This window comes from Podarcis filfolensis (genome assembly GCF_964270895.1).
Source record: "Podarcis filfolensis genome assembly, chromosome: 2".
Classification (NCBI taxonomy): Eukaryota; Metazoa; Chordata; class Lepidosauria; order Squamata; family Lacertidae; genus Podarcis; species Podarcis filfolensis.
This window is the reverse complement of record NC_139605.1, coordinates 58833346-58847714: the sequence shown is the minus strand read 5'-3', so window position 1 is coordinate 58847714 and position 14369 is coordinate 58833346. Positions and strand designations below refer to the sequence as shown.

Here is a 14369-nt window from a genome sequence, read left to right as displayed (position 1 = left end):
GACCATTAGGTCCAGTCGCAGCCAACTCTGGGGTTGTGACGCTCATCTCGCTTTACCGGCCAAGGGAGCCGGCGTACAGCTTCCGGGTCATGTGGCCAGCATGACTAAGCTGCTTCTGGCGAACCAGAGCAGCGCACGGAAACGCTATTTACCTTCCTGCCAGAGCGGTACCTATTTATCTACTTGCACTTTGACGTGCTTTCAAGCTGCTAGGTTGGCAGGAGCAGGGACCGAACAACGGGAGCTCACCCTGTTGTGGGGATTCGAACCGCCGACCTTCTGATCGGCAAGTCCTAGGCTCTGTGGTTTAACCCACAGCGCCACCCGCGTCCCTTCACATAGGGTAGGGAACCTCTAACTCTCCAAATGTTTTTGAACTGTGACTCCCATAATCCCCAACTATGCTGGCTGGACCTAATGTGTGCTGGAATCCAGCGACCTTTGGAGGACACTATATGCCCACTCTTAACCTACCATGACTACACAGTTGTAGTGGGAAGAGGGGAAAAGATTATTGAGCCCATGACCTCTTAGTTGTTGGTTGAGTGCAAGCACTGGGACCCTAAAGTGCACCTGTCATTACTGACATTGCAACACATGCTCTGTGTTCCCCATAATAAGATCAATGGACCTGCCACAAATTGCTATGGGAATGCTGGTGGGCTCTTGCTTCTGAGCAATAGCCAAGTAGATTGTAATGCACCCATGGTTGGTTGCATTGGGCCAAGGGTGGGGATGGCAGTTAAGTGGATTTGCTGAGTTTCCTATGGAATCCTCTTTCATTTGCACAACTCTGCATCTGTGGCAGTAGATGGATCATGCCATTGGTTTTCTACTGCTAAGTCCTTAATAGCCGCACCTAAAGTAGTTACGTTTAGTACCATGACATTTACTCCCATTCTCACCATTTTTAAAGTCAATTCTTTCCCTACATTTCGATGCAACTAATCTTTTTAAAATGTTTATGGGACTGATCTAAAAGACTCAGAGCTCTCCATGATTTTATTGACCCAAGTCCATTTTTACAAACTGCCCTCATCTAGCCCCATATAGATCTTAATAAAATTCCATTGTGATTTTGTATGGATACATCTGTTTACAACCAGAGGCATACCTAGGTTCCCTTGCGCAATGAACTCCCCTGCAAGGAGCTGTATCAGTGCCCCCCATCCCTTGCCCGTGGCAAGATTATCAGCACCCTCCACCCAGAAAATGGAGGAATGGGCTGGTTCCTAACCACTCTGAGCCAAAGGCTCAAATCTTGCACCCCTGGCAGGGACCAACCTGGCCAATCTCTAGGTATGTCCTTGTTTACAGTCCTCAGCTCAGCTGAACTGAGATCTCAGGATTTCAAATAACAGTCTGTTCAACTTACCTGCATTGCAAGTAACAATTTTCACACATAACACCATGAGGTAGTGTGGGGTTTTTTGTTTTTTTTCCATATCTATAACATCAGTATAAATCCTATATTGGATAGAATTAACTATTTGTTTTTTAAAATTGCTCTCTGCTTACTCTTCCGTGTTGACAGCCTTTACATATGTGCAAAAATGCCAGGCGAGAGGTTCAAAGGCGCTTTTAGGATCACATCTGAAAATGCCCTCAAGTTCTTGGCTTAAATCAAGGAACTAATCAGGAATCTGTGGCCCTCCAGACAATGACGAAAGCAACTGCATCATCACTGATATCTAGGGCTGGTGGGAGTTGAAGCGCCGCAGTCCCCATCTTTTGCTTAAGCTGAAATATAAAAATCTGCAAATAGAAAGTCTTGCTGAATCAAATCAAAGGGCCATTAAGTCCAGCATTCTGTTTCCAACAGCAGCCAGCTAGGAAACTTATAAGCAGAGCCTGAAGGACCTCACATGCTGTACATTCCCAGCATTAGTGCCCAGAGGTTTACTGCCTTTGAAGAGAAGGATGTTGCTTTGAATAGAGCTTTTGGAGTTAAGAGCAGCAACCTGGATGCAATGTCCCTGGAGTGGAATGGCTCACAGCAGGGGCGAGGAGCCTGTGGCTCTCCAGATGTTGTTGAAACTTAACTCCCATCAGCCTCAGCAACTATTGCTAGTGGTAAGGGATGATGGGAATTGTAATTCAGCAACATCTAGAGAACCACAAGTTCCCCATTTATGGGGCTAACTGTCCTAAACATATGCATTCCACAGGATTCAGTGGGGCTTCCAGGTAAGTTTGCTTGGGACTGCAGTATTGGAGTCACTTTCCCAACCATAGCTACAGCTTATTTTAACAGCTTGCCTTGTCTGGATACTGGTGCTCAACATATCATATAACTACTTGTGTTGATCCACTAAAATGTTGTGCATACAGAGCACTAAGAGCAGAATACAATCTCTGCTGGTATAAGCAATGACATTTCGGCTGCCAGAATCCTATCTGTCTGTGAACGTAACATAAAAACAGCCCATATGCCATCACAGTTTTCCATCTGTGATAGTAAAATGTGTTGTCTTACCTATGGTAAACACAAACTCTTTCATGAAACCACAACAAAAGGTTCAAGTTCTAAATCACATTTTTCATGAAGTTCACATTTTGTTTGGCTTTTTATTTTTATTTGTGTGTGTGATTGTGTGATTGTGTGATTGTGTGAGAAAAAAATTAAAGCTTTTTTTATCAAGTAACATCAATCCTTGCACACTCTATGCAAAATTTTGTAAGCATTGCAATAATGCTATGAATTACACAAGGAAGTATTTTAACTTTATTACACTTTCTGTATAAAAAGATTTGTATTTAAAATTATTTCAACTGCAATCTTGTAAAATATATTAATAAAATAATGATTGTTAAGAAATAATGTGTGGCTCCATTTTCTTCCATCATTTTCAGAGCAAAAATATGAAGCCAAATGAGCACTGAATGTTTAGGATGCGGCCTAAAGTGGGGGAAGTACTCTGCTCTGTCAGGCTTCAGTGGCAGAGTAGATGTTCATCCTGTTTCCTACTGTTTCTTAAAACATGCACACACCGGTTCCCCGCCTACCGAAAACAAAGGCAAGATTTAGTTGGGCTTAGGAGCATGCCCTCCCTGGTTTGGGGGCATGAGGGGGACTGGGATATCTGTAGCTTCAATACTGCCCTTCTTCCAAAGATCACAGGGTGGTTCACAATATGAAAACACAAAAATACAAACCATAATCATCACCACCACCACCTCTCTCACACGCAGCTTAAAAGGCCACAGACTGTTTAATTAAACAACATAAAAACTTTGCTGTCAAGTCAGTAAATACCAAGCATGACAACACAGATTTGGGTGTATATAGCTGTATAAACTTTTATTTGTGAATTCCTATATGAATAGTAAACAAGTAAGGTGTTCCTTATTACCTCCATTAATAATGAGATCAGCTTCACACATTACATTTTAGTGGATGCATCCACTGAAACTTCTTTTCAGTGTACAGTTGGCAAAGGTCACAATAAGCCTCGGTTGCTCTTTGAGCAGGTATATGCTTCTTGGCTGCTACTCACAAAATAATTCTGTGTGAAGAAAATATATGGCATTGGCTGTGCTTGTCATGATAAACTAGGGATGCTGCTGCACACAACTCACTTGCTCCCAGTTCACTCCTCTGGGTGCAAGCAAGAGAAGTCACAATTAAGCTTAGCTGCCTGTAAGGCCCAAGGCTGGGATTGTGGTTTGTTGCTCTCTAACCAGCCAGGATTTGTAAGCCAGCACCAAACTATGGTTTAAGACTATCTAGTGACATTGGCTCATAAGAAAGTAAACAGATCATGAGCTTAGGCTCAGACACCACAGATGTAAAATAATCCACAAACCATCTTAATGCAAAGTCCAAATGTGTCCATTGCATCGTCACATAATCAGATGTCCTTTAAGTACTTTAAGTTGGCTTGAAACTTCAGCTTTGGGTGACAGGTCGCACAGGCTTAGTTGTCTATAAAATTACTCGTTGGTTGGTTGGTTGGTTGGGTTGGTTTTATTAGATTTATAAAATAATTTATATGCTGCCCTTCATCAAAAGATCTCAGGGTGGTTCAAAAGATAAAATGGAGGTTAAAGTAAAGCACAAATAAATAGTTAAAAAAGAAACAAAACAACAACTCACACAAACACATTTAAAAGGCTGCAAAATATTAATCAGCCAAAGGTCTGGCTGAAGAGGAGGTTGTCATGAGCCCCAAAGGTTTCCAGATACAGAGGCTGGAAAGGTGGATATAAAACAATTATGTGACAACAATGATTAGCATTTCTATTTAATCTACCTTTGTAGTTTAAAGGGTACTGCCAAGGTGAGTTTGCAAGGTGGGAGTCTGGCTGTATTGAAGTATATGATCGTTTCTTTCCTAAAAATCAGCAGCCCTATATTACTGAAGATGCTGGTTTACAAACGTATAAGCATTCTTCCTTTAAAAATTGCAGGATTGATGCTACTGATAATATTTTGTCAGTATTTGCATGTTTGTCTACACCTACAGTCAGAAACATCCATCACCACCCAGTAAGGCCTTTGTTTTCATTCCCACAAGAAAACAGACTTGTGCAGTCAGAAAACACCAAATGCCTTGCAAGGCTGGGATGTGTTGGCGCCATCTGCTCTTCTTCATTAGGCAAGCATGACAAGGGGTGGAAAATCTAAAGTCGCAAATATTTAATTTAGAAAAGATAATTTGAGGCAGTAATTTTCTGTGGCAAATGTAGAAGCACACTGAAGGCAGACAGGAGCAAGCAGCAAAATACTTGTAAGCACAGGGTTTTTCCAGTGTTGAAACACTGGAGTGGACAACGAATAACATAGAAACCACATATACTACTGCTGGGGGGAACACAAAGTGGTGTTCTCCAGTTGTTTTGAACTGCAGCTTCCCATCATCCCTGACCATCGGCTATGCTGGCTGACTATGACTAATTAGATTTGAAGTCTACAACATCTGGAGAGAGCCACCTTGAGATGGGCACATGTGTGGAACAGGAGAGAAGACTTGTGTAGGAGGTAGTGTGAAAGATATTTGCCTGGGACCCCAGAGAACCACTGCTAATCAGTGTTACACAATGCTAGCTAGATAAACAAACAGGCTACCTCAGTAAAAGGCAGCTTCCTGCGTTCCTGATGCATACCTTCCAAGTGTCCCTATTTTCCAGGGACAGTCCTGGAATTACAAAAGCCACCCCAGCTTCTGATTTGATCCCGGAATGTTCCTATTTCTCCCACCAGTGTCCAGCTCGGGGAGGATGAGCCGGCACTTGTCCTGAGCAGCAGCAGTGACTGCGAGGGAGCAGCCTGTTTTCTCTGCATGGCCATCACTGCCAGCCTCCTCCATTGGCCAGCTCATAGGCTTCTGGGAAATGGGCAAGGAGGAGGAAAAGCTACTCTGTGCATCCGTGACTAATCTTGCCCCTTTGGTATGTGTTTTTCTTTTGTAAAATCTACCGAAGAATAAAATAAAATCAAGATTAAAGGGTTTTCTCAGGATGGCAGAGGGTGTGTGTCCCATTGGTGAAGTGGTGGCGGAAATGCTCTGTTGAGGAGAGGACAAAAAACGGGAGGCGGTTGAGCAAGGTCAGTTGGGGGAGAGTGAGAAATATCCCTATATTTGTCTGAAGAATATTAGAGGGTATGCAAATGAGGCACTTCCTGTTTCTCCATGAGGTCACTTCTAGCTAGCCAGAACTCATTTTCAGGGCAAAGGATTTCCTGTCTCCCATCAAAAGAGACTAATGGTTGGATGCAGTTTCACAAGTGCCACCCAAGACCACTAAAGAGTTAGATTCATGTGCATCTTATCTAGAGGGAAATGTAAAATAACCGTAAGACAGGAAGAGAACTTGTGAGGCACATTATTTTCAGCTATGAAAGCAAATTTTAATATGGGAAAGGGAACCCTTCTGCAGCTACTATTAATGAGCTTCTTGGGGGCTGCTCATTCCCTAGAAGCTCAGACATTCAAGACACATAACCAGTGTTCTAATTTGATGTAGTCACTTCCTATTGCTTAAACTTTAAGCTAAGCCTGAAAGTCACAGCCTATTTCCAATTACAGCAACCAGCTCTATGGCCCTAATTTTTTTCTTCATCAACTTAATTTCATACAAATCTTGTACTTGTTAAACCTACTTCCATTGGAGAACCAAGTCCGGGCTCAACATAAGGTGTATGAGAGATTTTGTTTGTGTGTGATGTCCATCCAAATTACTTTTGGATACAAATGCATATCCAAAGTACTTTTAAGAGTTACAGTAACAAAATCACTTACAACTCATTTGAGTAACACAGCCTTTTAATGCCAGAAAAGCTTCACTCTAAATTTGCAAAATAAAGGAAACATTGGCATAGGGTTCACTCTATTTAACAGGCACAATCTGGTGCCTGGCAAATTATTGTTTATACCTTTGCACAGAAGGCTGTAAGGAGAGCCTAAAAGTGCCACCCATCCACCCTGCTTTCGCCTCACTCAAGCCTCATCTTGATTAAAAAGCTTTCCATTAGCAGACAGGACGCAACTGGAAAGAACCCTATAAAGACCATAATAAACCAGTGTACTAGAAGCATATAAACAATCCAACACCCACCAGCCCCCACTAAGCAATGGCAGATGTTAAGGCACCTTTACAAAACGCCAGAATCTGCTTCATCTGTTCCTATGTAGGTATTCCCCTTTGTGCTTGGCACTGTTTGCAGCTGTTTGAGTGCAAAATCCCTTCAGGAGTCACAGGCTTCCAATTCAGCACTTTAAAGCCCCGTGATTCCAGGTATGAATGGCTTTGCCTGACTCAACAGGGAATATCTTGTTCCCCATAGGGTTAGAAATATTATCAGTATGACCCACACAGAGGTGCTATTGGGCTTCATATTATAAAAAAAAGGCATTTCCTCTGTGGGGGAAAACCAAGGAGGCCTTTGATGTAAGCATTCAGAAAGAAACCTCAATGGCTATGAAAAAGACAGGCTTAGCATTTAAAAGGGCTTCCACATAAGTTACAATGAATTATTTGCAATTAAATAACATTTATGATCTGTTAAATGCAGTTAACGTTGCAGAGCCTTATAAAGTGACCCCCAATTGCATATTGAAGGCCTGCCTTGCTATTTTTCCCACAGCATAAAAACTAATTAGCGAAGAGCACGTTGCTCAAACCGGACAGCCATTTGGGCAGTAGGCAGTGAGCTGAAAATTATATGCACATTATGGAGCCTTTGGCTCCAATTGCTGTGGTAGCCAATGTCTGCTTTTTTATCCACTGTAATGTTTTAATCCAAACTTTGAGTTAATTTTCATATTTCCAATGATTTGTGCTCTGTTCCCCATCACCCTCCCATCACTGGCAATGTACTATTTATTACATACACTGAGATTTCAGAGGCACAGTGCTTATCCCGGTTTTGTTTTTTTTTTTGGAAAGAGATCATTTTGTAATATTAGAATCTATTTACAAATATACAGGTTAAGGATAAATGTGAAAGCACAGATTGACACTTCAAAATGTCAAATCCAATGCCACCATTGGATCTCCAAGGAGACACCCAGCACCCCAAATTGACATTAGCTTACAGCAGGCATGGCCAAACTTGGCCCTCCAGATGTTTGGGGACTACAATTCCCATCATCCCTAACCACTGGCCCTGTTAGCTAGGGATGGTGGGAGTTGTAGTCCCAAAACATTTGGAGGGTCAGGTTTGGCCATGCGTGGCTTACAGAAACCCCAGAATTAAACTTTCTGTTTCTGTGTACACACTGACAGCTTATAATGTACCTAGATCATTCTTTTTCTCAATTTGAATCCAAGCTGGTTTAAGGAAAAACACAGTATTTCATAATAAATTACAGGATAGATACATTGTAGATGCAGATCGGCCTCAATCCTTCCTCTACTCTAGGAGTTGCCAACCCACTGGCACACAAACACGCACCAAGCCCTTCACTGGTGCCCCTGTCTGCCCCTGCTCCTCTCCCCTCTGCAACTGGGCTGAAGTGTTTCCCCAGCCAGGTCATTTTCTTTCCTCAGGGGGGAAAAATATGCTGCCAATATCATGACACTATTATACAAATCTATGATGAAACCACACTTGTACAGTCACCTCACCTTAAAAATACTATTGTAGGGCTGGGAAAGGTCCAAAAAGAGGCAACTAAAATTATCAAGGGATGCCGTAACTCCCCCATGAGTTACATTTGGAACTTTTTAGTTTAAAGAAAATGTGTGTAAGATGGAAGTTTGTAGAATTATGCATGGTTTGGAGAAAGCATGTACAGTGGTACCTCGGATTACAGACGCTTCAGGTTACAGACTCCGCTAACCCAGGAATAGTACCTCGGTTTAAGAAAACTTTGCTTCAGGATGAGAGCAGAAATCATGCTCCGGCGGCATGGCGGCAGCGGGAGGCCCCATTAGCTAAAGTAGTGCTTCAGGTTAAGCACAGTTTCAGGTTAAGAACGGACCTCCAGAACGAATTAAGTACTTAACCCGAGGTACCACTGTAAAGAAAAGTTTGGCTCCCTCACACTAGAACTTAGGGACTTCCAATATGGCTGAATGTTAGCGCATGCGCACGCGCGCACACCCCTTCATACAGTGCACTACTAGAGGAAGTGATGGTTATCTGTCTGGCTACTGTGGAAACAGAGTGCTGGACTAGACCAGCCTTTGGCCTGATCCAGCAGGCTCTTCTTATGCTCAGAAGAGAAAATTCCCCTTGTGAATCACACACAGATCCAATGAACACTCCCAGAAAACAGTCTTCCGTATTTACCAGTGTCATGAAGACCTGGAAGAATGTGAATTTCAGTGAATAAATCTTTTGTCCATCTGTATAACTCAATAAAATATTTATATCCAGACTGTCATGCAGTGTGAGTGACAAGGCATTAAACAACTCTGCACTGGTGCATGTGAGAAGGTAACTGAGAGCCATCTGCATTCCTCAAGCATATCTCCTGGCAAATAACAAATAAATTTGACAAGGATGCTATGCCCCATTTCCTCTCCTGCCCCCCACCCTCCTGCCCACCAATGAAAGTAGCAGTGGTCACTATAGCATCTTCATTTATAATCTGAGTCAACAGCATAGCAGCTGCAGCTTCTGGGTTCAATTCAGATCTGATGTAAGAGGGTATACAATTTGATTACTTGATTGTGTCACAGGGACAAAAATAAGACATGGATTGGATCCTGATTACAGCACACATTTGCTATCTTCTTTATCCAGGAGATCTTCAGCAATGCAGGCACAACTCAATGCAGGCACAGATATGCAGAGACTCCCCATCTTACTAATAATGCTCATTACTCAACTTACTGATAATAGAAAAGCATCCATTAAATTCCAGGAACAGTTAATGACATGCTTGTTTGGTGTCCTGGGTAGTTCACTCCCTTTTCATTCATAATCACTTCATACAGAACATGATTATTAACATTGCTAATCACTCTTTTCACGCCCCCTGCCCAACAGTGACTGGGCTAAAAGGTTAAAATATTGCATGCCCAGTAAAAAGAAGAGGAAACTAAAGTATTTTTTGTACATTTGTACATTTAGATTTTAAAGCATCACTCGAGTATATAAAACCTGTTAAGTATCCAACATACCTAGGCACATACTAACATACATCTCATTGCAGCCTTAATCCACCATCATCATGCTTCCTGTACAGTGTTAAATATTAGTGCAGAGGTATTTTTTACAGCTTGATCTGTGAGCCAACTAACTGCCTCTACTACTACCTTTTTGATTTTTGCTGTATCTCACATTTATGTATAGGAGGTGAAAGAAACGTCCATGACAAGGATTACAACAGGCACCCCCAACCTGCGGCCCTCCAGATGTTTTGGCCTTGCTAACAGGACCAGTGGTCAGGGATGATGGGAATTGTAGTCCAAAACATCTGGAGGGCTGAAGGTTGGGGATGCCTGGATTAGAAGCTAAAAGAAAGGTGAAAGGTAAGGGAGGGTGGTGAGTTAGTAATAATAATAATAATAATTTATTATTTGTACCCCGCCCATCTGGCTGGGTTTCCCCAGCCACTCTGGGCGGCTTCCAACAAAGATGAAAGATACACTAAAATGTCACATATTAAAAACTTCCCTAGAAGACAAGTAGCACGTTGTACAAAATTAGCAAGGTTATGATGTAAAGTCATGGAATCACAGAATTGTGGAGTTGAGGATCATCTGGTCCAATTCCCTGCAATGCAGGAATATGCAACTGCCCCATACAGGGATTGAACTTTAAACCTTGGCATTATGAGCACCACACTCTGACCAACTGAGTTATCTGACTTCCCTGTTCTGCTTATCTATAACTGATACACATATGAGAGCCTCACTTGAACTATCAATATTTCATTGCTAAGCACGTGGTGCCTGTAAGCCCATTACATGAACCGTAGCCACTAAAACCCCCTGTATTTTAGGCAATGTGAATCTCCAACTGAGATTCATAATCTGATGGTTCAGCTTCATTCCTCACTTGACAAAGGGCAGGATTCAACTAAGCAGGTGCACTAGCAGGAACCAACACAATGAGTCCCGCTAGTGCAGGACTTTCCACCCTCTACTCCCTCCACACTGCCCAAGTTGGCTCTGAAATGCTTGTGCTGATAGAATGATTGAAAAAGCGCAGCACTGGATTCCTCTCAAAGTGACAGACGTGCATGATGGAATCTACCCTTTGATTTATAATAATTGAATCCCGTTATGAGTTTGGCACCAGTCACAAAAGTGTTAAATACATTGAGTCCAGTATCACAACTTGCATTACATATCTCGCAAAACAATGCAAGAGTGCCCTTTTTTTTTTTTTTTGCTTTAGACAAATCTATTTTTTAGATAAACTTTCCCAAGATCCCTCAGCAATGGTTTTTAACACCTGCCTTGCCTCCTGCTGCCTCCAGCTCTAGGAGCCTTTTCCAGACCATGACTTTAAAAACAGCAAAAGCAGCTGGGAAGAGAGAAGAGGAGTTCAAGGATATATATGTTGTGTGTCTGTTTCTCAATTTGATCCTTTTACATGATTTTTTATGTATGTGGAATTTCATGCATTGTGACTTGCTGCTATTTTTAGTTTAGTTTAGCAATTAATTATTGTAATGTCTAATGAATTTGTTTAATTATTTGCTGATATTTAATTTTATTGTGTACTATTATATTCTAATAGATTATCAGATATTACTTTATTCAATCTAAGTTGTTTATTCTAAAGTTACATTTTTATCATGACTTTTTCGTATTGGATCAGATTGTTATATGGGGTGTAATCTGTCGTATATTATGTTGTTTGTTCAGCTTGTAAACCACCTTGTGTGAAGTAATGTAGAAAGGCAGAATACAAAGTTATAGTAAAAGGAAAAATTAAATACAACCTATGAAGGTACTTCAACAACCTTTCTTGTATGGTTGCAGATAACACATATACTGGATAGCATTCCCTCTCTCTAATTCATAATTGATTTGGTATTTGAGCTTTGATATCCCCTTTGTTTTTAACTTAAAATGAAGACTGTTTAAATACTGAAAAGTCAGCTTCTGAGTTTCTCTCACTTTATTTGTACCACGTGTGAATGTTGTCAATGCAAGATACAAAATGGGAGCTAAATTAGCCGTATTACACACCTTGTGTGTAAGCCAACACGGTTGGGATAAACCCAGCCTAAACAGGATTTTATGCTGTGTGGGAAGGCAGGCACCGTGTTTCAGATCTAGGCCCTCAAACTTAACTTTATTTTCTAAGCTGTACCCAAATCCTGTGTTTGCTGAGCACCTAAGCAGGAGCATTGAATGTGCAACCTTACTAACTGAAAGCTCACATTGACATTGCAATCTCATTTAAGGTAAGCCTCACCTGTGAGAATGGCTGGAGGGCCAAGTGGTTTCTTGCTCTTGAAGGAAGGTCCGATGTTAGTATCTCCGCATGGCTTTCCAGCTTCTCCATGAACACAGCTGTCCTCCCGATACTCCTCTGTGCTGCGGTCCAACAGCAGGTGAATTCGCATCAGGCCTGGCAGCACATGAAAGAGCTCTAAGCTGGGAACTGCGAACGGCTGAAAAACCACCGAAGATTGTAGTTGGGATTGTCTCCAGCTCCTGGAGAGAGCTTCATTATACTGGCAGCAGCAGAAGCCTGCCTGGTCTGTGAGAGGCTAAGTACACAGCTGCCAGGCTCACCCGGCCTAATCAGACTCCCCTGCTGTGTCCCAGGCAAGCTCATTAGCAAAGGTCTTTATGTCACTGAGCAGAGGCCTTTTCCAAAGAAATCATCAAGCTGCCCCTGGCCTGAGAAGGTGTGGCCTACATCTGTGCCATGAACAGATACTCAGAACAAGACAAGGGAGGAACAGGCAGAGAAAGAACTGTCTTGAACCTCCAGTTCTTTCACATTGAAATATACTCGGAGTCCTGTAGCGATTTCATGCTCTTTATTGCAGCTTGTAAAACAGTGATTGAATGCCCCCCCCCCAAACCTCAGGCTTTTATATACATTATTTACACAATGAGTCCCATCTGATTGGCTGATTCTGCTTCCCTCCTGGAGTCTGATTGGTCTTTTCCTGCAGGCCAATCAGTTGTTGCATTCTAGGATCCTACTTGCCTATTATTCTAGGATCTAAGCTTAGTACATAATGACCGCTCCCCGCTTAAAACGGGGGGCGCCCTTTGCGTGGACGCGTGCAGCCCCTAGATCTGGAGCGGCTCCATCAGCATAGGCTTGGCTTTGCCTTCCCTCAGGTGGGATACCTGGAGGTCTCCGCCTACCTCAGTCAGTTGTCCAATCCCACCTGGGGGAAGCGTTGCCAAGGAGACCAGGCCAGGTAGGGGAGGGATTACCTGCCCACACAATAGAGGGAGGATCTTACCTGGGAATCCTCACTTGGCTCCAGAGCTTCTCCCACCCTACCCACCCTCAGTTAATGTCTTATTTTGCAGGTTAACTTTTCTTCACAGGTTTTGCAGGTTAACTTTTCTTCACAGGTATGCGGGCGCTGCTACATTAAGGTCGCTGTTAAAGGGCCGGAAAGGAATTTCCCTGCATTGGCAGGTTTCGCCTTTCCCGTAGCAAAACGTCACAACTTTGGCGGTATCAGGCCTTGGGCGGAATCCTTTTGTCCATCTTCCTCTTTGCGGTGGCGATACCAGGGTTCCCCGTTAAAGGGGTTTTCTGAAGGGAGGCTTTGACCGTACGCCGAAAGGTCGTCATTGCTCTCCCCTGCGGGGGCGGCGTTACGGGGGCGGCTATCTCTGCTTGAACATATGTTCTCCAGAGCTGGCCCATCCCCCCCCCACACACACTGGATAACCCTGATGCTCCCTAGGTCCCCGACGGGGGACTGGGGAGGGAGAACGCCCAATGCCTGAGCCAAGGTCTACCCACATTTGAAATTTAATAAAGTTGTGGCCAATTTAATCCCATAGCACGTTGTCTTGAGTCGTTATTCCACATGACGGGGGACTGCGCAGGATCTGGGGACTCCGCCTGTCCACGCAATGCACATGTACCCTCAAGGTCTCCATAAATAACTCTGCATGCATGTTTAGGTAGCCTGACAGAAAGATGAACATGTGTGTTTACAACGCACCCCCCTTGCGCCCTTGTGTCTCACGCTTCCCCCACCTCTCCAGTGTTGCCTTGGTTTTATAGTGAATCAAGGTACCTTCCTATGCCTGTAATAGTTATGTAGAAATAATAACTTCAGCAGGAGCAGCATCGCATGCCGGTGTGAGGAAAGCTGCGCCTGCTAACACTCCCAGCACCACAAATAAAATTAAAATTAAAAAGGTGCAGGACAATTGCAGCTGATCTCGTCACACAAGCCTCCAAGTGCTCTGGCTCCTTTACATGCCTTGCCATGTTGTCTTCCACCATGTTCAGCCAGGCCTTTGGCTGATTAACATCATACACCAGGGTTTCCTAACCTTGGGTCTCCAGCTGTTTTGGGACTACAATTCCCATCACCCCGACCACTGGTCCTGCTCACTTGGGATGATGGGAGTTGTAGTCCCAAAACAGTTGTCTACCCAAGGCTGTCCTACACCCTTTTAAATGTGTTTGTGGGAGGGGGTTATTATTCTGTTATTGTTTTTATTAGGGTTTTTTTGTCTTTTTATCTTGTATTTTTATGTTGTGAACTGCCCTGAGATCTACAGATGAAGGGCAGGACAAAATTTTAACAAATTAATAATAAATTAATAAATAAAAGGTTACAATTAGCCAAATGCCTGTGAGATGTGGGATGTTCCTAAAGATATGCCCAGTACCCTGAGATCTACAGATGAAGGGCAGTATGCAAATTTGATAAATAAATTAAAAATAAAGATATTAAAAATTGGATGGTTGGAAGGTATAGGAGCCCTGCCATCTTTTGCTTCAAGCCATTCTTCCTGGTCCTCCT

The 14369-nt window shown here is 42.9% G+C and overlaps 1 protein-coding gene and 1 long non-coding RNA gene across 2 annotated transcripts in view; one reads left to right on the top strand and one right to left on the bottom strand.

Moving 5' to 3' along the window:
• Window positions 1-2818, top strand: part of SGCD (sarcoglycan delta) — a 397423-nt gene extending 394605 nt beyond the window's left edge. Inside the window, exon 11 of the mRNA XM_083603932.1 lies at window positions 343-2818. The gene's annotated coding sequence lies outside the window, so the exon portion shown is untranslated. The remainder of the gene's footprint in view (window positions 1-342) is intronic.
• The window catches only part of LOC310758040, a 76771-nt gene extending 64174 nt beyond the window's left edge, over window positions 1-12597 (bottom strand). The window contains exon 1 of the long non-coding RNA XR_014545634.1: window positions 11825-12597. This is a non-coding gene — a long non-coding RNA (uncharacterized lncRNA). The remainder of the gene's footprint in view (window positions 1-11824) is intronic.
• Window positions 12598-14369: the final 1772 nt, after the last annotated feature.